Source organism: Belonocnema kinseyi, chromosome 7, assembly GCF_010883055.1.
Source record: "Belonocnema kinseyi isolate 2016_QV_RU_SX_M_011 chromosome 7, B_treatae_v1, whole genome shotgun sequence".
NCBI classification, from domain to species: domain Eukaryota; kingdom Metazoa; phylum Arthropoda; class Insecta; order Hymenoptera; family Cynipidae; genus Belonocnema; species Belonocnema kinseyi.
This window is the reverse complement of record NC_046663.1, coordinates 60,648,188-60,658,510: the sequence shown is the minus strand read 5'-3', so window position 1 is coordinate 60,658,510 and position 10,323 is coordinate 60,648,188. Positions and strand designations below refer to the sequence as shown.

The 10,323-nt window shown below is 30.3% G+C and overlaps 1 protein-coding gene across 1 annotated transcript in view; it reads right to left on the bottom strand.

Moving 5' to 3' along the window:
* Positions 1–10,323, bottom strand: part of LOC117176826 (basement membrane-specific heparan sulfate proteoglycan core protein-like) — a 642,506-nt gene that overhangs the window by 566,575 nt on the left and 65,608 nt on the right. The gene's annotated exons all lie outside the window — the stretch shown is intronic.

The window sequence follows — 10,323 nt, the reverse complement described above, 5'->3', positions numbered from 1 at the left end:
CACAGTTGTCGACATGTTTTTGAAGTGAAAATTGGCATCACTGGCATTATTTTGAAATTTATTTGCCTCAGTGCATGATTTTTCGTCATTTTTTGAGGTTATAGCTCAACCATGACATGATGGGTAATTTTTGATACCGAATTTGAACTCAGCGCCTCAAAATTCATAGGAATACGTGTGTCTTGTTACCAGATCCGCACAGTTTTTTTGTATTGCTGTGTTATGATTTAATTTGGTTTTAGAACACTTTGACGTCCTTTCATTGGTTCAAAATTAAACTTTTTTCTGTATGACTCAGCAATCATTACAAAAAAAAAATTAGGTATTCTATTTGGTTTCAGGTTATTTTTTTACAAACTCATTTGTAACTTCAGTTATGTTCACTCTCTTAATCAATATCAAAACTGGAAAACAATTAAATTCCTTCAATATTCATATAGCACAGTATACAACAATTATGATTTAATTTGGTTTCATTTGCATTTTGACGCCTTTTCATTTCTTCAAAATAAAACTTCAATTTTTTCTGTGACAGTTACATTACCCTTTTGAGTAAAATCAAATTTAAAACCAAAAAAAGTATTTGCGAAAGCAATAAAATAAAATTTCTATCATAATGTTAAAAAGGAATGTACCAACTCTATGGAAAAAGAGTGTGCTTCACAGAGAAATGTTTCTCGAATGAATGATGTGAATCTATTATTGCACTTGCAAGAATAGTGTCCAGTCACGTTTAACCTCTTGATCAAGGGTACGACCACAATGCCTGCAAGTCCACTCAAATGTTGATTATTATGCGGTAAGCGCAATATTCTTCAATAAAAAATCAGATCTGATCGTGTAAGTGCAATATTGAGCTCCACTCTTGTCAACAACAATTAAAAGAACATTATTTTGTAAGAGCAATAAGATACTCTGACACTGTCCCTCTTTCCTCGCATAATTTAAACCCTTACATCTTTTGAGAAGGCCCCAGTTTACTTTATTAATTTATTTAACTACTTTAAATGGTTAAAAAGAGCGTGGAAAATTAGCTCCTATGACTGTGTTATGAGCTCAGTAATACATGTTCGAGACAGCAAAACAATGTTTTGAAGAGCATTTAGTAGGTTTATTAGAAACCTGACATCTGAATGTGTTATCAGCCTTCGACTCATTGAAGCCAATCGCTTACCGAATGTCACGTATCAATTCAAATGAGAATATTGAGGCTTTGAATTGACTTTATTATCTATCAAGAACGCACCAGATTTATTATCATCAAGAATTTTTCTGATCACGGTCTCAGTTTCCAGATTAAATATTTTCGGAGATAAGTTACTTTGTAAATATACGTAATCTAATTCCAAGATTTAAAAATAAAAAGTAGGTACGTTATTAGGAAAATTCACCACTCTCGTAGTGCTTTCCATTATAAAATAGTACTCGTCATATTTGGAATTTGTGTTCGAGTAATTTCCGAGTGATTGCAACTAAATTTAGAGATATTCCTTATTTTTCTTCTGTGGCCAGAAGTAGTTATCTGTTTTCTAATACTGAAATTTTATAGATTCAAATTATCAGATGATCTAATATGTTTTATTTTGCAATTTTAATATTTGCATTTCGATTTTGCCATTCATTTAAAATTAATGGGCCGTAAAAATATGCAACGTGAAGCACGTGCATATAAATGGATATTTATTTTACTGTCACCTATGGCTGTCGACTTTACTACTGGATCGTTTTAATGTTGACTGCACAACTTGTTCGACTACATGCATAAAATAGCGAGTCTAATCGTCGATCCTAATCGATGATTAAGATACAAGAGAATAATTTTCAAAGATACAACTTTAGCAATGGTTTACTACTGAACAAGATTAGTAGATTCGCAATTTTATAGCATAAGATTTAATTTTCCTGTAAATTCATTCACATTTACAAGTATACGTCAACTCCACTAAGATGGCGCGCGCACAAATGTATTTTTCAAGTTCTCAGAGTTTTTCATGATTGTTCCGTGACCAATTTTTCATTTTTCCTAAAACTACTAATTTTGATCAAAATAGTCTAATTTTAATTCAAAGAGATACATTTTCAACTGAAATGATGAATCTTCAAGTACAATGAATTTTTTACACAATAGTTTAACTTTTGACACCAAAAAATAATTTCCATCAAAAATAAGAATTTTTTACAAAACATTTCATTTCCAATCTGCAATTATTAATTTCCTACAGAAAAAGACAATTTCTCACAAGTTAATTGAATTTTCAACAAAAAAAAAAGGTTAATTTTCTAATCAAAAAGACAAATTTTCAAAAAAATACATAAATTTTTTAAATGATAAAGAATACATTTTTAACCGAAAATGGAATATTGTGGAATTTTCAGATAAAATATTTACTTTGAACAAATAAAAATCGAATTTTTAAAAAGAAAGATCAATTTTAAACCAAAGAGGCGAGTGTTACAAAAATATGAATTTTAATTTCCTACCAAATTGTTGAATCTTCCACCAAATGAGATTAATTTAGACCCGACCAATTGAATTTTGATTCTAAAAAGGTGAATTTTCAATCAAGAAGATTTATTTTCGATAAAAAAAGACGACGAATTTTTAACATAATACATGAACTTTCTACTAGAAAAGATCAAAATATTTACATTTATTCAACAAAAGAGATGAATTTTTAACTAAAATAATGAATTTTAAGACAATATATTTTCAATAAAAGAGTTTAACCCAAAAAAAACACAGGGCCACAAGATGAAATTGAGGTGGAGCATCTCTCAGCCTAATTGACCTTTATGTTTCTGCAGTCGCTGATCACGATTCTAGTGTCCATATGACCCTATCATATTTAGATTAAGGTCAAATGAAGGTCAAATACCTTTATTCGATTGATGCAATTTTTTTGACCTCGGGTTCTGAAAGAGCAGAAAATTTTACGTCTGAATACGTCTTGACCTGTTTGTCGAACCTACCTCAAAAAGTCGTTTGGAGGTCATCTAGAGGTCAAATCCTTCTTTTAATCTCGCGGCTGATTCCTTAGCTAGAAATGGGTCTCGAACTAGTGTACATTTACGTTTTTGGGGTCGCTGATCACGATCCCGGTGTCCATATGAGTCCATCACGTCTAGCTCAAGGTCAAATGAAGGTTAAACACCTTAATTCGATTGATTCAATTATTTGACCCCGGATTCTGAAAGAGCGGAAAATTTTACGTCCGAATACGTCTTGACCTGTTGGTCAAACCGACCTCTGAAGATCATTTGGAGTCATCTAGAGGTCCAATCCTTCTTTTGATCTCTCAGCTGATGTGTTAGCTATGAACGGGTCTCGAACCAGTGGACCTTTATATTTTTGGGGTCGCTGATCATAATCCCGGTAGATGTGAATTCGTGAAATGATAGGTTCAGAGTCTAAAATGAGAAATTGAATGAGTTCATGTTTAATTTCAAGCTTGAGTGTTTAGATTCAGCCGACTTTAAATTTCAGACCATTGGCCTATCATTTTCACCGTAGATTTGCAAACAGGGTCATTCTCCCGCTCAAACAGAGGCTAAGATTTATTGCTTACATAATATGCTATAAGAAGGAACATCGTGAAGGGACATCGTGAATCGACATTTTTTGTGCCTGCTCCCAAGGTACCTCCACGTGGTGACGGTGGGCAACGGGTCACCGAGATCATGATCAGTGATCCAAAAAATGTGAAGGTTCACTGGTTTGAGGCCCGTTCCTAGCTAAGACATCAGCCGAAAGATTAAAAGAAGGATTAGACTTCTAGATGACCTCCAAACGACCTCCAGAGGTCGGTTGGACAAACAGGTTAAAACGTATTCGGACGTAAAATTTTCCGCTCTTTCAGAATCCGGGGTCAAAAAATTTCATCAATCGAATTAAGGTGTATAACCTTCATTTGACCTTGATCTAAACGTGATAGGGCTATATGGACACCGGGATCGTGATCAGCGACCCCAAAAACATAAAGGTCATCTAGACTGAAAGATGCTCGACCTCAATTTCATCTTTTGGCCCTGTGTAATTTTCGAACCCGGAAGAGTAATTTTCTAAAAATGGAATAGTTCAATTTTTAACTAAAGAGCTGCATCTTAAACGAACAAAATTTATGTATTTATTAATTATTTATTTTATACTAAATACTAGAATTTTCAATTAAACGAAATAAATTCCGAACCAAAAATATAACATTAGACTTTTCGACCAAAAGTTGTAAGCGAAAAATCGATAATCAGGGGGGACAGGATGTTTCTTAAGAACAGAGAAAAAAATTCTTTAAAATGTATAATCAGGAAACGCAATAAATGTTATCTAAGTTCGCAATGCTCTTTCTACTGACCCCCACCCCCACCCTGTTCCCAACTATAGTTTTTAGCGTGCCCCCCCCCCACCCCCATTTATAACATAGTCTATGAAGGGTCGCTAAGCTGATTCAAATAAACGCGAACGATCATCCATAAATTACGTTAATTTCATAAATACTGGCCGGACACCGCGGGCTAAAGTACTTATATTTTACGAGCCTACAATGATGTCACGGACTATTTACGGTTCGCCTCGGTCTTACGTGGAGCATAGATTGTTCCATGATAATGTAATTATTCATCACGCTTGATTATACTTCCGACTCTAATGTGGCAGATGCCCGTATATCTAAATTGTAATCCATTCTGATATTCACCTTTCGCCGCCAATCACGCGAGACCGTAATAAAAATGTAAACAAATTGGGTGGGCCCCTATTGGAAAATTTTTAATTGCAACCATTCCCAAATTAGATCATTTTAATTTGATTCTTCACCGTACAGGGTATCTACTCAAATCTTGGAAAAAAATTTCCACAATTCTAACTTTTCGTCAGGTATCTCAAGATTATTCCCGGTATAATTTTTTTGAAGGGTTTTAGTGGACTGAATGACACCTTAAACGAAAGAAGTTGGATACTAATGGACCCGTGTGGAGAGCTTCCCATGTTGACTTTGTGAAGCTCTTCACCCGGGGTGCTTTCTAGAGAGATTTATCAGCAATCTGCGTCGGTGCAGTGCTTCAGAACAAACGTGTTATTTAAATAAAAAACAGTGCGGCAGTAACTTTATTGAAGAGATAAGTAATTTATTAATGGTACAACTTTCCAGTGATTTAATTAATAATTATGTTTACTTCAAAAAGCTGAGAAAAATTATATTAAAATATGTTCTTAAATATATTGTAATCATCGGATAATTAAACAAATAAATAATAATTAAACCAGAACTAATCATTTCTTGAACTTCTTCCTAAATTCCATGAATGTAAATAATAATGAAACCCAGGCGTATATTTTAACAGGGAAAACAAGAAGAATTTTTAAGAAAATATATTCTTTTAAGTAAAATGAATGTAAATACTATAATAAATTCAATTTAAAATTTATTTATTTATTCAAAATGATTATTGAAATTATCTGTTCAAAAAAAAATTAATTGTCAAGAAAAAAGACGAATTTTCAACAAAATAGTTTAATTTTCAACCAAAATGATGAGTTTTTAACTAAAGCGATGAATCTTGAACTGGAATAGTAGAATTTTCACATAAATACATAAATTTTCAAATAAAAAATATTAATATTCAAAAACATGGAATAGTTAAATTTTCAGTTAATCAAATTAATTATTAACCAAAGAGATAAATTTTCAACTAAAACGATGGAATATTCAACTGAATTAGTTTAATTTTTAGTTAAAAAAGTTCATATTTAATCAAAAAACAAACTAATTTTTAAATGGAATAGTTAAATTTTCAGTTAACAAAAATTAACTTTCAACTATAAAAAAACGAACGTCCAACAAAATATTTAAATTTTTAATCGATGAAATGAACTTCCAATTCAAACAATGATTCTGTAACCAAAAAATTAATTTTTTTCCAAATACTTTCACTTTCAACAAAGTATTTGAATTTTTAGACGAGATATCAACTGTCAACGAAAAATGTAAGTTAAGAGAAATTATTTGAAAGAAAAAAGAAACAAGTTTTCAACAAAATGATGAATCTTAAACTAGAATAGTTGGTTTTTTAACCGAAAAGATAAATTTTTAACTAAAATGAAAATCTTGACCTGGATTATTAGAATTTTCTACCAAAAAAATTAATTTTCTTGCAAAAAAGATCAATTTTCAATTAAACCAATTTATTTTGAGCTAAAAAGATAGATTTTCAACAAAAAACTGAATAGTTAAATTTTTAGTCAAAAAAATTAATTTCCAGCAAAAAAGTTTAATTTCAACAAAGTGGTTAAATTTTCATTTCAGATGATTAACGTTCTCGAAAAAAAACACATTTTCAACTAAATACATTCAATTTTAACCAAATAGATGAATTTTCAAATAAAAAAGATTAATTGTTCAACTAAACAAATTTTGAACAAGAGTTTACTTTTAAACCAAGAAAGATGAATTCTCAACGAAAAATGTAATAGTATATATTTCAACAAGAAAAATTTTAATTTTGAATAAAAAACAGTTAAATTCAAGGAAATGAGACGAATTTTTACTAATAATTGGATTTTCAACTAAAGGAAATAAATTCTAAATCAAGAAAGAAAAGAATTTTCAACAAAAAAGTTAAATCCAGTAATAGATAGCTACTTTAAAAATGAAAGAATACCTTTATTTAATTTTATATTATCATTTGTAAAAAATATAAGGAAGCTCATGGAAAAATTTTCCTGGAATTTTCATGTTTTTCCAGGAATATAAGATTTCTTAACATTTCCAGGTTTGTGAGGTGATTGGACACCCAGATTATAAACTGAAAACAAATTCTATTATTGAGCTTTTAAATAGGATTTTTTAAAATTGGGATTAAAAATATTAAGGATCCTCATATTTTAAAAGCATTTAAATCGTCTAAACCAATCGATCAATTTTAGGAGCACTATTATACCAAACAACGTGAGAACTTTTTTGCAATGTTGCAATTTCGAAAAAGACTCACGAAACTTGAACAAATCTTGGATTCATGGTAGTTGAATAATGCAAAAGAAATTGACGCGGTATTCGTTCTGACTATACCTTTGAATTGACGAGCTCGACTAGAATGTAAACGACCTTTCTGGCTTGAATTTAATTCGAGTTTATAACTAAAATAATGAAAAGAGTATAGACTCTCTTTAAAGTTAGAAAAATGAGAAATTTGGTGATTTATTCAATTAGAATTAAACATTCATTGAGAGTTATTTACCTAAAAATGCATTAATTTTTAATACCCTGAATTATCTATATTATTTAGATAAAGAAACGTAATATTGTTTACTTTCATGACTTTTGCTAATTTAATGAGTAAACGGCTCAAATCCTTTTGCAAAACCTTCTTTTTAATGCAAAAGTGGAATACCAGTCGGGGGAGACCAAAAAGAAATTTGGATTTTTGCAAAAAAAATCAAGAATATTTTTTTCAATAACTGATTTTTTTGCACATTTGGATTTTTACAAAATTATAATTACTTTATACTCATTTTTATTCATTGTTTGAAAAAAATGTTATAGTTTGTGGAAAAAACACCGAAAATATTTTTAAACCAAATTTTTGCAATATATATTTTTTGGAAATCAAATTGCAGTATTAAGCAATATAACAAAAATTCTATCAAATTGAAGGAAATGGGAAACAAGTAAAGACTCCTTAAATGTTAAGTCTTAATATATTTGAATTATCTGAATGAATTTCACTAATTTTTTATTAATTCTCATATTTAACAGTAGATTAATTTAAAATATTAGAAAAGTAAAAATTAAAAAATGTCTAAATATAATTAACATTAACATATGATAATATTTTAAGTAATTTTTTATTTATTAATAAATTGTAAATCGTCTTATAAATTTTCGAATTTGAAAGGATTATTTCTTGAAATGAAAAAGAAAGAGTGAAGTTTCCCTTCTCTAACTCGAACCATTTTGGACTTTTTGGGGGAATCTCCACCGGATTTAATTTTACTTTTTGACTATAAACAGATTTTTCGGAAGTCAAAGTAAACAATTACCTAAAAAGGATCAACTTATTAAAAAAAAATTAACTCTAAAATATTTTTCAAGTGAAAAAGGTGATCTAAACTTTTTGAATGATCTCTCTTTAAAATGTTTTAAGAAGATTCGACGCTAGAATTAGAGCAAGATGGAATTTATTGTTTCAGCTTCCAAGTACCAACTCATGTCTCTGATATTACTTGCACATAAATAACATGTCGAAAATAGAATTAGTTACGACCGTGATTTTTATAGCTTTTTAATTTTTTGATTTTTGTCGGCGATCTCCGCCGAATGCTATACTACTTTTGGACCTGAAAGCAGATTTTCCAAAAGTTTTTAAACCATTAACACAAAAATTGTCAAAAAATGATTCAAGTAAACAATTACCTACAAATACCAATTTATTTTTAAAAAAAACAGTTTAACCATAACAGTTTTTAAATGAAAAAGGTAATCTGAATTTTTTGTATGAACTCTCTCTAAAATACATTAGCAAGATTCAAGGAAAGATTTAGACTGTGATGGAATTTATTATCCTAGCTTCCAAATACTTGTCTCTGATGTTACTTTTAAATTATATGTTTCTTCGTATCCCAATTTTGGCTAGACGTCGATCGTGGATCAAGATTTCAGATTTAGTCAGAATCATTGATCAGATCCAAGAATTTGCAACTAGTCCGAAACAAGATTTTCGACTTTCGTGCTTAGCATTTCTTCGAAGAAAGAAAAGCTTGCCAAATAGTCACAAATCATTCCCAGAAGGATTACCCGGAAAAGTTGCTCAATCAAACAAATTATACTTAGACAGGCATTTCATTTATAAACATTTAGCCACAAGGTAATCAAACAATTTTACTATGTAAAAAAAGAAAGGGAATTGAAAAATATTCATTTAACCTATTGATAGAGCGTCAATCATAATAAATTTTTATCTTCATTGAGATACCACTTCGTGACAGTCGTTAGTGATTATTGGATATTGCAGGAAAATAAAAGGAAAATCGAAAAGGTCGACTTTAAATTTAAACTAATCGCCTCATATCTGATAACTCAAATAGACTGGTTTCTGTAATTCAATCATTTGTCGCTTTGTTAAGTTTAAAAGGGTAGTTGGGAGTGTCGAGATTTAAAAATGACTAATGACTTTGAGCAATACCGTAAAGAATGTTTCGTGAGCCTTTACACTTTGAAGTGTCTTTATATACAGGTGTCAAAGAATCAAATAAATTCAAATTGGGATTCATGGAATTTAAAAAAAAAACTGATTCAACGGTCATACATTGTAAGACGCTAAAGAAATACGCATTTCTATTTTTATTTTAAGGGATCTTGAAAGATTCGAAGGAGTTCAAGTATTATAAAATATATTTTAAAATAAAATAATATATATTCTTTTATTATTTACTGCATTTTGGGTTTTAATATGCATGATTCGCAGGCTATGGGTGGTATTTTATTCTCAAAGGAATATTCTTCAGAATGTTGTAGCTATTGAGTACCCACTTAGAATCACTTCAAGCATTCGGAGATACACGATCATAATCACTAACTATTCATACCTTCACCATCGCACGGACGAGATTTGATTTCTATGAATCCAGACAACCACATCGATTGTCTCATTGAAAATATATAGAATACGTATAACCCTGGCTGAAGAAATGTCCTATTTTCTAAAAATGTCCCCACTTTATGTTTGAAATATATGTATACTTATGAACTTATCTTACAACAATATTTTACGCATGAATAGTTTTCTGTTCTGGACTTTCAGAGACCTCGGAATCATTTAAAAAATTGAAAAAAGTGTCGATAGTAGCTTAAATTTTGGAAAAATTGTAGCAAAATAATGCGATTTGATTTATCAAACGCTAACCCAACAGTACAGAAGCCAATTACAGAGTTACATGCACAGAAAAACAGTGGACTCATTATAATTGCAACTCATTTTTTATGTTCTTGAAATAGGATTTCTTTTCAAAATAAGAATACTTCAAATGTGAATATGCAACATGAACATCGTTGCTTTCTCATTCTCCAGTGTCCCATTTTTTGAAACTCAAAACGACACCGAATCGGCGTATTTTTTAGTATCAATGTTATTCTATGCAATCATTAATAATTAACTTTTCATAGGTCCTCATTTTCTAAATCAATTTAATTTCGGTACATAGTGCTTCGCTTTAACTTTAAACGCTCGAAGAAGTATATACAGTCTGTCAAGTTAAAGCGTGGGTGGCTTTACTCGCAGTCGGTAAGGTGTATCGACATGATTTTGGTGTCAAAATATTAAGAAGAGCTCCCT